The following is a 16,312-nucleotide window of genomic DNA, read 5'->3' as shown; positions in this document are numbered from 1 at the left end:
GATTAGTACAATACATAGCTCATGGTAGGAATTCAGTGCATATTTGTTAAATGGATGCATGGATACATCATCCATCTTCTACTCCATTCTGAGATCTGGGTGCTCAAACGTGTTCCCATTCATCCACTTCACAAACATATGCTGATTTTCTATCGTATAAAATGTATAAAAATACATTTTAAGGCGGGGCGCTGTGGCTCACACCTGTAATCCCAGCACTTTGGGAGGCTGAGGCAAGTGGATCACCTGAGGTCAGGAGTTCCAGACTAGCCTGACCAACATAGTGAAACCCGGTTTCTACTAAAAATACAAAAAATTAGCTGGGTGTGGTGGCGGGTGCCTGTAATCTCAGCTACTCCGGAGGCTGAGGCAGAAGAATCACTTGAACCCAGGAGGCAGAGGTTGCAGTGAGCTGAGATTGCGCCATTGCACTCCAGCCTGGGCGACAAGAGTGAGACTCCTTCTCAAAAAAAGTTTTTCTTTCATGTATTTTTGCCAGTCTCTTGGCTTCCTTAATTTCTTAATCTTTGCAAGCTGCTTTTAAGCTTTCAAGAGTTGAACATGCTCCTGGTAGCCATTTCAAACAATTCAGAAGTAAATATAGAGGGAAAACAATAGTCTTTAAAAATCATTCCTTATCAATCCTACTCCCTTTTTCCAGAGAAAACTGCTGTTAAAGCCCTTCTTCACATTTATAAACACATATTTAAATATAGCAACAAAACTATTTTTAAAAATGGGGTTATATTTTAGGATTTGTTCTGTCTTGCCATTTCTACTTAATATATAACATATTTTATATATGTAGGCTCAGAATATTTATTCATTCAGGTATTCATCTACCTATTTATTTACTCATTATTAAAATGTTCAATGCACTTGTTTAAAAAATTGAACAGTGCAGAAGATATAAAATGAAAAGTAAACCTGCCTTGGTCCATTATCACTCTTTTCTCATTCCATATTGCAGAGGTAAATACTTGTAACCATCCATAGTTTTAGTAGTTTTGGTGGTTATCCCCACAACTATGAATCATTTCTTCATTTGTCAACATTAGATAGTATCTGTCAACTCCTTGATAAGTTGAAGAATTTAGTGGTTTATATTTAGTTATCTTAGTGTTTACATTAATAACCTTATATCAAATACTATATATTCCATCTTGTCCCATCAACCTTACCCGGAAAATACTGTACCCTGCTATGTGCTTTGATGTGAGAACACCTACACTCTCCCTCCACTTCTTCAAACTTCTCTCAGCTATACCATCCATCACTGTCAGGGTTTATGATATTTACATCTGGGCTTTAGTAGTTTCTATTTATTCTGTCCAATGCCTCTGCTTTTGGCTTCTAGAAAATTTTTGAGATTTCTTATCTGTTAATGATACCTCCTTTGTTGTTAATGTTGTTATGAATCAATTTTTTTCAGAGTGGCTTTGTCGCCGTGTTGATGGGGCTTAGAGAGGTGGTAGAGATAAACCCAGTTGCTCATTGTGGCATCTCGAACAGGGCTTTCCTTTTCTTTTCAATGTGATTATTTCTTTCAGATAAATTCATGAGTATTACTTAAATTTTTTTTTTTTTTTTAGACAAGGTTTTTCTCTGTCATCCAGGCTAGATGCAGTGGCTCAATCATAGCTCACTGTAACCTTGAACTCCTGAGCTTAAGGATCCTCCCTCCTCAGTCTGCTGAATAGCTAGGACTATGGGAGTGCAACACCATGCCTGGCTAATTATTTTTAGATTTTGTTTTTTTTAAGAGATGAGGTTTTGCTATGTTGTCCAAACTGGTCTTGAATGCCAGACCTCAAGTGATCCTCCTGCCTCAACCTCCCAAAGTGCTCGCATTACAAGTGTGGACCACCATGCCTGACTGAGCATTTCTTAATTTTGATCACCCATAAATACAACAGTGTCTGTGATCTGAATTGTGTTGGGAAGAATTTAGGGATTTGGGAAGAAATCAGTGAAGATGATTATTTTTGGGTCATCACTGTAACTCACTGAGTATTTTTCTATTTGTCCCATCTCCACCTTGCTTTTTTTTTTTTTTTTTTTTTTTTCAGGGTGGAGTGCAGTGGTAAATCTTGGCTCACTGCAACCTCAGTTTTTGGGGTTCAAGCAATCCTCCTGCCTCAGCCTCCTGAGTAGTTGGGACCACAGGCGTGTGCCACCATGCCTGGGTAATTCCACCTTTTCTCTTAGTAAGTGGTAATATTGACATTCTTCTGTAAATGTTTTTGCTCTTCCATAAATCACTTTTACAAACTTTGGTAGTATATTGTTGTTTATAAAAGAACTGAACTGCCTTTAATGAAAATGTATTTACACTAAAATTAAAACTCTATCAAGGATTTAAAATTTCTTGTATCACAAACTATTGTCAATATTTGTTCCTATTTATCTTCCCAAGTGAATAGTAAGTTGCCTGGAGAATTACAAAGAACTTCCAAGGTTGCATCTTTTTCGTTTTTTAAATAAAATTGTACCTAGCAAAGTGTATGCCATGTAGCTGGTGTTCCATTTGGTTTCCTGAACCCAACTGAACCAACCTTGGCCATACCTGTGGATTCTCCATTGCAGACTCCGGGCTCTAAGCCATGGGAATAGTATTTCTTCCCGAGGGGACTGCATGAAGGAGCCCTTGACAGGCCTGTGAAATTCCCTTTTAATGATAATTATATATGACCTCTCTTCCCCTCCTGTACGCCAATATTAAATGCACCAGGGAAACTGATTTCAATTACAGTGGATGTCTTACCCCTTCCGGTTGATCAAATTACACATCCACACTTCCGCGGAGGTTATCCAGTGTAATTCTTAGTACTGGGGAGCATGAACAGGGTCCCAATTACTTAAGAAGTGCTCATTAGGAATTAGAAAGCAAATATAATTACCACATGCCAATTGCATAGGAAATAGGAAGGCTTCTCGACAAAGCCAGGCTTATTTTATGCGTCCCATATAGTTCCTACAGGATGTGTTTTTACCTGTTTTGTTTTGTTTTTCAGTCTGCCAAATACCGGATGCATATACAAGATGAAGACTTAAGAAACAGGAAATGTACAGACTGCAAACTCCTTTTCTCACTCCACTGTATCTCCAGCACCTAACTGCATATACAGCTGATGCTCTAAACACACTTACTAGATCTTTCTAATATCTATAGTAGAAAATCAGTTAATTTTACACAGTGTGAGCTTTTTCTCACCCTCACACACACACACAAAGCATCCAAAGTTTTGAATGTTCAGTTAGCTGTCCAGTTAGTGTTGTCTTACACACTTGGGAATCAAAACATATTTGGTGATTGGTTAATTGCTTTATTTTATGCATGACCTTAGGAATGAATTAAATTAAATAACAATTTTGCAGATGATTACAGAGAAAACAAAAGTTATAGATTTTTTCAATAATTGTCATCTGGTGAGTTCCACCTGGTTTAGATAAAGTTAACTTAGGGATTTCTGTACTGCTTCCCTTAAGAGGCTTAATTTCCTTCCTAGAATTTAATTGTGTTCTGTTAAAGTGTAAGTCTTACATAGAAATAGTTTGAGAAAAAGTCAGATTTTCCATAAATTACATGCAAAACCCCGGAAGTTATTGCCCATCATCAAATTTTCCTATTTTCATTTCTTGTTAGCATGCAGACATATTTAATAATGATGAAATAGTCCATAAATGGCCAAGCCGCAGCCTGGGAACAATAAGTGGCACTTAAGAGGTTTTTATTTTGACTGTAGCTAGAAGGGAAAAACTAAAGCCATTTCTTCAGCTGGGCACCCTCTCTTGGTGCTTAGGTCTCCCATACATTGGAAGGAGCCCCGTTTATCCTTTGAGTCACAAAGGAAGGATAGGGTGATGCAACTGTGAGCCACCCCCATTTTTGCCTCATCTCCTCTATCTACTTAGCTATGTGGAGAAGTTAGCCGATGGTAACCTAGTCCTTGAGGATTCTCTCGGAAGCAGTACGTTCCATTTTTAGTAAGGCTTTCCATGTTTCTGAGCGTTCAGGCTCCACCTGCCCAAGTGGGTGACTTAGAAAGAGAGGTGATTCATTGAGTCAGCAAACATCTATTGAGCACCCACCCTATGCCAACCCTCGTTCCAGACTCTGGGGCTAGGCAATGAGTAAGGCAAAGGTCTTGCTCACTTCTGGCTGGGGAGACAAGAATCACACAAATGCATAATGTGATGTCAGGTGTTCTGAGTGCAGTGACAACAAGGACAGTAGGGTCAGCGGATACTGAGTGATGGGCGGAAGGCCCTGAGCAGTGGGCGCGGCTTGCATCTAGTAAGGGAGCTTAGGACACGCAGCGTGATACTGGAGCTCCGTGTGGTTCCCTGGTGAACTTGGCACCTTTATCATTCAGTCAGATCTAAATTCTGATAAGGACAGGGTACACTCTGTTTACCAACACAGCTGGGCTAGCAGCTCTCGGCCTGCCTTAGTGTGGAGCCCAAGTATGTGATTTATTGTTGGTATTGTTATCGCCTCTGTCGGCCTTGGCAATGAAGTTCCCATTGTTTCTAAATCTGATTTTAAAAGAAGCCACAGAAACTCGCATACCAGAGGATACCAGGAGGCAATGTGGCAAAATGGCTTAGAGCAGGGGTCAGCATACCATGGCCTGAAGCTAATCCAGCCCACTGTCTATTTTTATAGGGCCCATGGGCCAAGGATGTATTGTATTTTACATTTTTTAATGGGTGACCAAAAATAAATAAATAAACACATAAATAAATAGAATATTTTGTGACATGAAAATTTTATAAAATCCAAATTTTAGTGTTCATACATAAAGTTTTACTGGAACACAGCCATGCTCAGTTTGAACATGTTGTCTTGGCTGTCTTGTACTGAAATAGCAGAGTTAATAGTGGTGATGAGATTGGATGGCCCACACAGCCTAAACTATTTATGATTGGCCCCTGGCTAATAGTATGGCTTGTATTCAGCAAGGAACTGGGTATAACATTTTGGCATGTGCTGGAAAAATATACTATACAAGTATGAAAAATAATTAGATTTCCATATGGATGATGTCTGTGATAAGTAAAACAAACAAAAACAATTTGAGTGTAATACGTTTGACTTCTCTAAATATCCCACTAGGACATCAGTTCCGTAAGTGCAACCTTGGGTCTGTTTTGTACACTTTCTTGTTTTAGAGACGGGGTCTCACCCTGTTTCCCAGGCCATTGTGCAGGGGTGTGATCATGGCTCACTGTAACCTTGACCTTCCAGGCTCAAGCAATCCTCTCACCTCAGCCTCCATAGTATTACTGGGAGGCTAGGACTATAGGCACACACCATCATACCTGGCTAATTTTTAAACTTTTTTGATACATGAGATGACATTATGTTGCCCAGGCTGATCTCAAACTCCTGGACTCAAGAGATCCTCCTGCTTCAGCCTTCCAAAGTGCTAAGATTACAGGTGTGAGCTACCACACCCAGCCTCTGTTCACTGTTACATCCCCAGTATCTAGAACCTTGTGTTCCCTGGTATACTCTCAATAAACATTTGCTAAGCTGGACACAGTGGTACATACCTGTAGTCCCAGCTACTGGGGAAGCTGAGGCGGGAGGATTTCTTGGGTGCAGGAGTTCAAGGCCAGCAAGACCTCATCTCTAGATAAATAAATACATACATATTTGTTGAATGAATGAATGAATATAACATAACACCTAGGGAGCTATATAAATAAAATATTTACAAATTTGGTTTCATAAAAATTTAAAAGATAAAACAATATATTTTTTACATGGCCAAAACCATTATAAGTAAACTTAGCCAACTAATGATAAACTTTTAAAAAGCACCAAGGGCCAATTCCTTAATGGACTCCTACAAGTCAATAAGATCAACAACCCGATAGAAAAGTGTGCAAATATTCATTCCTGTAATCCCAGCACTTTGGGAGGCTGAGGTGGGTAGATTTTGTGAGCTCAAGAGTTCAAGATCAGCCTGGGTAACATGGTGAAACCCTATCTCTACCACACACACACACACACACACACACACACACAAATATTAGCCAGGTGTGTTGGTGTGCACCTATGGTCTCAGCTTCTTGGAAGGCTGAGGTGGGAGGACCACTTGAGCCTAGAAGTCGGAGGTTGCAGGTAAGCCAAGACCATGCCACTGCACTCCAACCTGAGTGAGACCCCGTCAAAAAAAAAAAGTGAGCAAATAATAACAGGCAATACATAGAAAGTAACTGCAAATGGCTCCTTACACCTATTTAAACATGACCAAGTTCACTCATAAGAGAAAAGCAAATTAAACTAAATGAGGTGCTGTTTTTCTACTTCTCAGCTTATGAGAACACAATGTACTAGTGAAACTGTAAACTGGCAGAACTTTCTAGGGAGTACAGTTTGGCAATATCTAACCAAAATTTAAAGACCATATACTCTTTGATCTGATTATTCTAATTTCAGAAAGTTATCCTATAGAAATACTCACATTTGAAATGACACAATTGCATGGTTATTTATTGAGACATTGCTTCCAATCCCAAAATGTGACAAATAATTTAAATGTCCATCAATAGGTGAAATAAATTAATGTGCAGCCTGCAAGATACCATGCAGCTCTAGAAAAGAAAGAGGCAGCTTTTCATGTATAAATATGGAAGGATCTACAATGTATGTTAAATATGAAAAAATATAACGTGCAAGTATAGAATAATACCATTTGTTTTAAAAAAGGTTTATATGGAGTTCTTTGCATAAATTATCTTTAGAAAAATTATGGAAGAAACTGGTAGTAGTGGTTGTCTTTGAGAAGGATAACTTTTACAAATATAATTAATATTGAAATATGAACATATGAATTCAATTTAGAGAAAAAATGAGTAGAAATAGAAAAATCTGAAAGAATATCAACAAAATTACAAGGAATTTTCACTTTTAAGTTGTATATTTCTCTAATGTTAAATAGTAGATAGATGGTAATTTTTTAAAAATATGATGGAGATAAAAGACCAAAAGTAGGCTGGTGCAGTGGCTCACACCTGTAATCCCAGCACTTTGGAAGGCCGAAGCAGGTGGATCGCCTGAAATCAGGAGTTCAAGACCAGCCTGACCAACATGGTGAAACCCTGTGTCTACTAAAAATACAAAAATTAGCCGAGTGTGGTGATGGGCGCCTGTAATCCCAGCTATTTAGGAGGCTGAAGCAGGAGAATCGCTTGAATCGGGGAGGAGGAGGCTGCAGTGAGTTGAGATCATATAATTGCACTCCAACCTGGATGACAGAGCAAGACTCCAACTCAAAAAAAAAAAAAAAAAAAAAAAAAAAAAAAAAAAAAAAAAAAAAAAAAAAAAAAAAAAAAAAAAAAAAAAAAAAAAAAAAGAAAAGTTAGCATGAGCTTTCATGCAGAGATATGGGTAATAGGACTTACTATGACAGCTACTAAAACTACCAAATCATTTAACAAATGTAACCTGGCTTCATGTGTGACATTATTCTATGCGAATGATACTATTTTATGTACTCTGTTTCACCTTCTAAGAATTCAAAAGCACTTGGCCATACATAAGTTTCATTAAAGTAGATAAATGTTTATTTCATCTGATGCTGCTACCGTCTAAATCTTTATAGCACAACAAAAATACAATGAGGTCACTAATGAGTTATTTCAGCTACCGTTTTGATTACATATGTTAACAGGTGTTTTAGGAAATTAAAAAATATCCTTTCTGCTTAAGAAAAGCTGTCCAACTTCTTTATCTATCAAAACACAAAATCAGCTCCTAAGGATGCTGGAGGAAGATCATGACACTCTCAGTAATGGCAGCTGTTTTCTTAAGCACAGGACAGCCACCCAGTTTCTCTGTAAAGGAATGCCAGGCATTTCTTGATTTTGAGTAGTGCCCATTGTTTTGCATCCTCAAGTTAACATCAGTCCACAGATCAAGACATAAATCTGTATAGTGGCCTGTCTTTGTATTTTTCAGAATCCATTTGGGTTTTGCACCAGCCCAGAAGGTTTGTGTATTTGAAGTCATTACTTATACGAAAGACCAGGGTTCTGAGGCAATATTGGGATTGGAGTGAGCGCTTTGATGGCTCATCGAGTGTGCTGGGAATATCCAGAACAGACATTTCTTGGTGTGGATCCACCTATGTTGTCCAATACAGTAGCCACTAGCCATGAAATGTTGCAAGACAAATTGAGATGTTCTGAAAGCACCAAATACAGACTGGTGAAGACTGGGGAAAAAAAGGTAAAATATCTCACTAATCATGTTTTATATTGACTACATGTTGAAAATAATTTTTTGATGTATTGGGTTAAACAAAATATATTAATAAAATTAATTTCATCGGTTTCTTTTAACCTTTTTTTAATGTGGCCACTAGAAAATTTAAAACTATATATGTAATTTGCATTACATTTTTGTTAGCACTAAGTTAGGGGGTTTCCTATTCATTAGCTCTTTCAGTCATTCATTCAACAACTATTTATGAGGTGATTACTATGTGCCAGGCATTGAGCTGGGTCCAGGAGGTATCATGACGAATAAGGCACCTCCCCGCCTTTAAGGGGCTTTCATTTTAGTGCAGGAGGAAGATGAGGAGTGCTGAGACAGGTATTCACAGGGTGTTTTGTGAGTTCATAGAAGGGGGCTCCTGACTGCACTGGCCATGTAGGGTGTGATGATAGAGGCTGAGGCAGGGAAGGGTTCCTAGAGTAGGTGAAGTATAAACTGAGTGCTGAAAATGGGCAGGAGTTAACTGCATCAGGAGAAAAAGGACTACAAGGGGAAGGTGTTGGCAGGTGTGGATAGCGGCATGTATAAGACTCGGAGGCAGAGAGACGGCAGCTCCCTGTAGGAGGAGCATGTAGTCTGCTGGAGTGTGGGGGTGAACCGAGGGACCGTGGAGGTGGCAGGCAGGTCTAGATGGCGAGGAACCCTCCTTCTAGGGGTCTCCTGCTTCTGACTTTGGGTGACGTCTCATGAGCATTGCAGGCCACCCTTGCCCTGGTCTGATGCTGACCCCTGATACCAGGCTGGAGGTTGCTTTAGGGAGCCAAACAGAAAAGTGAACTTAGCTGGACCCCTAACTGCCCCACCTGTGTAGCCAGGACCTCCGTCTGTCGGGAAGGTACGTTCCTTGTTCATTTCGGCCACCAGCATACTTCTGGTAACCAATATCTTTTAACAAACACATTTTCAATTATGAAAGATCATTATCTGTCTATACTGGCCCTAATATACTTAAGGCCTAAAGTTAGCATCCAAATGGAATTCTCTATCTATACAAAGAATTCAGAGTTTGACTAAGGCATTGCAATAAATACTGGAGTCAGAAGTTTTTGTTCAACTATTTGATGAGTGATTTTAAACAAGGTAATTAACATGCAGGGGCCTCTGTTCATTTTTTAATGAGAGGTTTCAACTCAGTGATTTCTAGTTTTCTTTTAGTTTTAACTTTCACAGAGTCTGGTAAATGGTGTGCACACTAATAAAGAATTATGTAACAAGGAAAAGGCCAGATACAATACCAAGAAGGCAAAAATGGGATTTCATTCAGTTTAACCATCCACGTCAGAGAACTAATTATAGATTTTGCAATTACTATTCAAAGTCTCATATTTTATTGAATTATGCTGTGTGGTGCATCCAATTTTTTAAAAAAACAAAATGAGAATAATAAGCACCCTTTGGACAGATTTTCCCTGATTATAATTTTTAAATCTCCCAAATGTGATTAACTATAGTCAAAACGTAAAAAGTACATACATAGCGAGACCCTGTCTCTATTAAAAACAAAACAAAACAGATTCGCTGGGCATGGTGGTGCATTCCTGTAGTCCTAGCTACTTGTCAGGCTTGAACCCAGGAGTTCAAGGCTGCAGTGAGCTGGGATTGGGCCTCTGCTCTCCAGCCTGGGCCACGGAGAAAGACCCTGTCTCTTAAAAAATAAAAATAAAAAACAAACAAAAAAACCAAGCACGCTTTGTTTTATTGTATTTCGCTTTATTGCATTTCAAAGATACTACATTTACTACAAATGGAAGGTTTGTGGCAACCCTGCATTGAGCAAATCAATCAGCGCCATTTCCCCAACAGCATGTGCTCACTTTGTATCTTTGCATCATGTTTTGGTAATTCTCACAATTCTTCAAACTTTTTATTATTATTATATCTGTAATGGTGATCTGATGTCAATGACTTGATATTGCTATTGCCATTGTTTTGAGGTGCCATGAACTTAATCAACTGGCGTTGCATGCGTTCTGACTGCTGCACTGACAACCTGTTCCTCAATCTCCCTTCCTGTCCTCAGGCCTCCTATTCCCTGAAACAACAATATCGAAAGTAGCCAATTAATAATCCTACAATGGCCTCTAAGTGTTCAAGTAAAAGGAAGAGTTGCGTGTCTAAATAAAAAACTAGAAATGATTAAGCTTAGCGAGGAAGGCATGTCGAAGGCTGAACTAGGTGGAAAGCTAAGCGTTTTGCACAAGTTATCCAAGCTGTGAATGCAATGGAAAAGATTTTGAAGAAAATTAAAAGTGCTACTCCAGTGAACACACAAATAACAAGAAAGCAAAACAGCCTTATAAGGAGAAAGTTTGAGTGGTCTGGATGGAAGACCAAACCAGCCACAACATTCCTGTAAGCCAAAGCCTAATCCAAAGCAGGGCCCTAACTTTCTTCAATTCTATGAAGGCTGAGAGGGTGAGGAAGCTGTTGAAGAAAAGCAGGAAGCTTGCAGAGGCTGTTGATTTATGAGGTTTAAGGAAGGAAACTATATGTATAACATAAAAGTGCAAGATAAAGCAGCAAGTGACGGTGGAGAAGCTGCAGTAAGTTATCCAGAAGATCTAGCTAAGCTCTATTTCTTCAATAAAGGTGGTTACACTAAACAACAGATTTTCAATGTAGTTGAAACAGCTTTCTATTAGAAGCAGATGCCTAGGACTTTCATAGCTAGAGAGAAGTCACTGCCTGGCTTTAAGGGGCAGGCTGATTGTCTTGGTAGGGGCTAAGGCAGCCGGTGACTTTAAATGGAAGCCAGTGCTCATTTATAACCCTGAAAATTGTAGAGCCCTTAAGAATTATGCTAAATCTACTCTGCCTGTGCTGCCAATGAAACACAAAGCCTGGGTAAAAGCACATCTATTGGCTGGGCATGCTGGCTCACGCCTGTCATCTCAGCACTTTGGGAGGTGTCTGGGTCACCTGAGGTCAGGAGTTGGCAACCAGTGAAGCCAACATGGTGAAACCCCATCTCTTAAAAAAAAAAAAGCACATCTATTTACAGCAAGGTTTACTGAATATTTTAAGCTCCCTGTTGAGACCTACTACTCAGAAGAAAGATTCCTTTCAAAATATTACTGCTCATTGACAACGCACCTAGTACCCAAGAAGGCTGAGGGAGATATACAAAGGAGAGACTGATGTTGTTTTCATGTCTGCTAACATAACATCCATTCTGTAGCCCATGGATCAAGTAGTAATTTTGACTCTTGAGTCTTATTATTTGAGAAATCCATTTCATAATGCTATAGCAGCCATAGATGTTGTGATTCCTCTAATGGATCTGGGCAGAGTAACCTGAAAATATTTTGGAAAGGATTCACCATTTAGATGCCATTAAGAACATTTATGATTCATGAGAGGAGGTAAAAATTATCAATATTAACAGGAGTTTGGAAGAAGGTGATTCCTACCCCCGTAAATGACTTTCGGGGATTCAAGACATCAGTGGAGGAAGTAATTGCAGATATAGTGGAAATAGCAAGAGAACTAGAATTAGAAGTGGATCCTGAAGATGTGACTGAACTGCTGCAATCTCATGATAAAACTTTAACAGATGTGGAGTTGTTTCTTTTAAATGAGCAAAGAAAGTGGTTTCTTGAGGTGGAATCTACTTCTAGGGAAGATGCTGTGATCATTGCTTAAATAATAACAAAGGATTTAGAAGATGACATAAACTTAGTTGTTAAAGCAGCACCAGGGTGTGAAAGAACTGACTCCAATTTTTTTTTCTTTGAGACGGAGTTTTGCTCTTGTTGCCCAGGCTAGAGTGTAATGGTGCGATCTCAGCTCACTGCAACCTTCACCTCCTGGGTTCAAGTGATTCTCCTGCCTCGGCCTCTCAAGTAGCTGGGATTACAGTCGCCTGCCACCACACCCAGATATTTTTTTGTGTGTTCTTAATAGAGATGGGGTTTCACCATGTTGGCCAGGCTGGTCTTGAACTACTGATCTCAGGTTACCCACCTGCCTCAGCCTCCCCAAGTGCTGGGATTACAGGCATGAGCCACTGCGCCCAGTCTGTGGGTAAAATGCCATCAAACAGCTTTGCATGCTACAGAGAAACCTTTCATAAAAGGAAGAGTCAATCAATATGGCAAAATTCATACTTGTCTTAATTTAAGAAATTGTGACCGGGTGTGGTGGTGTGCACCCGGAATCCCAGCACTTTGGGAATCCAAGGCCAGAGGATGGCTTGAACCCATAAATTCAAGGTTGCAGTGGGTGATGATGGGGCCAGCCTGGGCAACAGTGTAAGATTTGTCAAAAGAAAGAAGGAAAGAAACAGAGAGAGAAAGACAGAAAGAAAGAGGAGGGGAAGGGAGGGAGGGAAAGAGGGAAAGGAAGGAAGAAAAGGAGGAAGAAACAAAGGAAGGAAAAGGAAAGAGAGAGAGAAAAAGAGGGAGAGAAAGAAAAAAGGAAGAAAAGAAAGAAAAAGAAAGAGAAAGAAAGAAAAAGAAAAGAGAGAGAGAAGGAGAGAGAGAGAAAGACAGAGAAAGAAAGAGAAATCGCCACAGCCACCCCAACCTTCAGCAGCCACCATCCTGACCAGTCAGCATTTGTCCACACTGAGGCAAGACCCTCCACAGCAAAATACGATGGCTCACTAAAGGCTCGGATGAACATTAGCATTTTCAGCAATAAAGTATTTTTAATTAAGGAATGTACTTTTTTTAGACATCATGCTATTGCACACTTAATAGACTACAGTACAATGTAAATATAACTCTTAATTCACTAGGAAACCAAAACATTCATGTGACTTACTTTATTGTGGTGGTCTGGAACTGAACCCTTTGAGGGTAGCTCTGGACTAAATGTCAATAAAAGTGTGTTATAAAAATATAAAATAAGCTAATCAATCTAGCACAGTTCTGACACAATAGATTTTCCAGTATCTTTGGAGCATTTTCTAGCAGCCATCAAAGAGTGCTTGTGTGGAATGTTCTAGATTCCACTGTGGAATATAGAGCACTGTGCTGAGAAATACTAAAACAGCATAGTAGAAAGCAGTAGGTCTCAAGCTTTTTGGTCTTAGGATGCCTTTACATTGGTAGAAGTTATTGAAGACCCCTCAAAAGCTGTCATGGGTTGTATCTATCAATATTTATCATCTAAGAAATTAAAATCGAGAAAACACAATATTTATTTTTAAATTCATTTAAAAATAATCAAACAATTACATGTCAGGATACACAATATACTGTAATGAAAACTGCCTATATTTTTTAAAACAAAAGATTTACTGAGAAGAGTGTGCAAATCTCTTTAATGTGCAGCTTAAGGGGCGGCAGCTAGATTCTCATATCCACTTCTGCGTTCAACCTGTTGCCATGTCACGTGGCATGTGACCGTGTGGCCTCTGGAAAACCCCACTGTACAACTGTGGGAGAATGAGAGTCAAAGAGATGAATAATACCTTAGTATCACTGTGAAAATAGTTTTGACTATCACAGACTCCCTGGATAGTTTTTTTAGGAACCCCAGGGGTCCCTGGACCACACTGTGAGAACTTCTGGAATACAGATTAGCAGAAAAGAATTTGTACTCTGTGGAAAACAAAGTTTGAATACAGGAGTTTATCAATAAGCATGAAATAGTGACAATTCTGCAGAGTAATAAAGAGTTGGGTACAGCTTTGAAGGGTGGCAATTGCCCAGGCAGCAGTTGACATTAGAAGCAAGGTAGCCAATGTGTGCAACACCCATCATCAGGGGCCCAGAAGGCATTTTCTTGGAAGCTGGGCTGTGAAAGAAGCACAATACACAGAAGGAGAAGCATACGTGGGAGGAACTTTAGGTTATTTGGAGTTTGTGTGAGATGGGAAACAGTTTGCAGAGCCGAGAGGTTCTGGAAGGTTCCCGATACCCCACTGGGGAGATCATCCAATCCATTGCTTTTCACACTTTCTAAAAGGAGCAGAACTTCTTTTTCAAAAGAACCTAACACAAAGTCCTAATATATAACGTATAGAGCAGTTTCGTTGCTTTGGTTGAAGTAGGGAAGGGGTCTGTGTGTCCTGGCTTACTGAAGCATGAACTCAGATCCCTAGGATCCCAGGAAGAGTGGAGGGAAACCACTGATCTAACTGTGAACAATTAGCAGAGCAGGAATAAATCCTCTCTAAGGTTCCCTCTCCTAGGCCTATGTGTGTGAGGATGGAGGATATGAAGGGAGATACCTGCATGAGGCCACCACATAATTAGAGGCTTTGTCTAGACCTGTGGCTATGGGATAAGACTTGGGGGATGACAGGATGGTAATGTGAATATGAGGGCAACAGAGAGATAAGACTCAGGCCTGTGGCTCAGATTTTCAGTCTTGGACCTTGGGTTGGCCATTGCCACATGAAGACATTAGAAAGAGTGAAGAATGCATAACAACGTTAATTGAGCATTTATCATATGCAAGGCATTCAATTAAGCACTTTCCACAGATGATCTTGTTTTATCCTCATGAAACCTCTATGAGATTTTATGACTTTCCACATTTTATGGAAACAGCATTCGAGAAATTAAGTAACTGGAGCAAAGGAGCATAGGTTCCCAGTGGTCAAGTCAAGCTTTCTGAAATTCTCAATATAAAACCAGTTATATAAAGTCTTTCAGACTTTAAATAAACTTGAAAAGGGCTACTAAAGGCATCACAACAATGCTTTCAAAGTGTCTTGGTCATGCGGTAGTTACTATCAATGGCCTAGCCGTTGGTCACTCTCCTTTCTTTCTTGCTAACAGAACCCTGCTTTTATTCAGGTGTCTGGTGGCTGTGTGTGTAATGGAAGGTTAGAGCCCTCCCCTCACCCCAGTGGGTCAACCTTGACTGGTACATGTGCAGCAGGGTGATTCGATCCCCTGCCAGAAATGAGCACACAAGGCAATTCTGGCTAGTAAGAGAGAAAGAGAAGTTTACTGGGAGACTGTTACTATATGTGCCTGCTGATAAAGGGATGCATGGGAAGAAACAGCATCTTCTCTGACTTCATGAAGTCATAACCACATGTAATACCCAGATTATCGGCAGCCACCTTGTGAGCACAAGGGGAGTCGATCTGAGAAGGCAGAACTGAAAGGAAGCAATGCTTCTGTTGTTAAGTTGTTGAATTAGTGAATCCTGGAATAGCCCTGTCTCTATGCTTCAAAAGTGAATGCATTTGTATTTTACTTTTTTGAGACAGTCTCACTGTGTCACCCAGGCTGGAGTGCAGTGACATGATCTCAGTTCACTGCAACCTCTGCCTCCTAGGTTCAGGCAATTCTCTTGCCTCAGCTTTCTGAGTAGCTGGGGTTACAGGCATGTGGCACCACACCTGGCTCTTTATTTATTTATTTATTTATTTATTTTCATTTTTAGTAGAGATGGGGTTTCACCTTCTTGGCCTGGCTGGTCACAGACTCCTGACCTCAAATGATATGATTCTCCTGGCTTTGCCTCCCAAAGTGCTGGGATTACAGGCATGAGCCACTGTGACCAGCCATGAATGCATTTTTCTTATTTATTAGAAATGTATTAGACCATTTTTGAGTCTCTCATTATTAGTGGCCCAAAGCATCTTAAGCAAATTGTTACTTATGTTCCGCTATCTATTTAGAAAGGCAGCTGATCAAGTAACACCTTAAAACCCATGGTTGTTTTCTTTTCGCAAGTCTTCTCTTAGAAATTATAAACTTAACCAAGCCTTCTTTTCTTCTTGTCTGGTAGTTTTACCCACTAAAAAATGAATAGCTATTTGCAGAGCAATGTTAAAAGGTTACATGCTACAGCTGCAAATAGTCACTTATTTAGGCTATTGTTTATGTTCCATTATGGGTGAAAACTGCCTATATGCATTTTTGGTATTTCTAACGCCAGAAATATGGATGCATTACACACATAAAGTGTAACATTTTATCCTGTGTTCAGTAGATTCTGGCTAGGTCCCACATTGTGTCTCTTACAGGGACTAATTTTAAGTAAAAACCAATGATTTTTTTCTAAAGGTTTCCATGTCTAATAGTCCTGATGGTTAAATTCCAAATCATGGCTGCT

General features: G+C 39.6%; 1 protein-coding gene across 1 annotated transcript in view; it reads right to left on the bottom strand.

Annotated features, from left to right (window-relative positions):
- KCTD1 (potassium channel tetramerization domain containing 1) overlaps positions 1 to 16,312 on the bottom strand; it is a 215,683-nt gene that overhangs the window by 135,922 nt on the left and 63,449 nt on the right. The window lies entirely within an intron of this gene.

Source organism: Cebus imitator, unplaced genomic scaffold (genome assembly GCF_001604975.1).
Source record: "Cebus imitator isolate Cc_AM_T3 unplaced genomic scaffold, Cebus_imitator-1.0 Scaffold12, whole genome shotgun sequence".
Lineage (NCBI taxonomy): Eukaryota > Metazoa > Chordata > Mammalia > Primates > Cebidae > Cebus > Cebus imitator.
The sequence above is the reverse complement of the archived record's forward strand: the minus strand, read 5'-3'. Positions and strand labels throughout refer to the sequence as shown.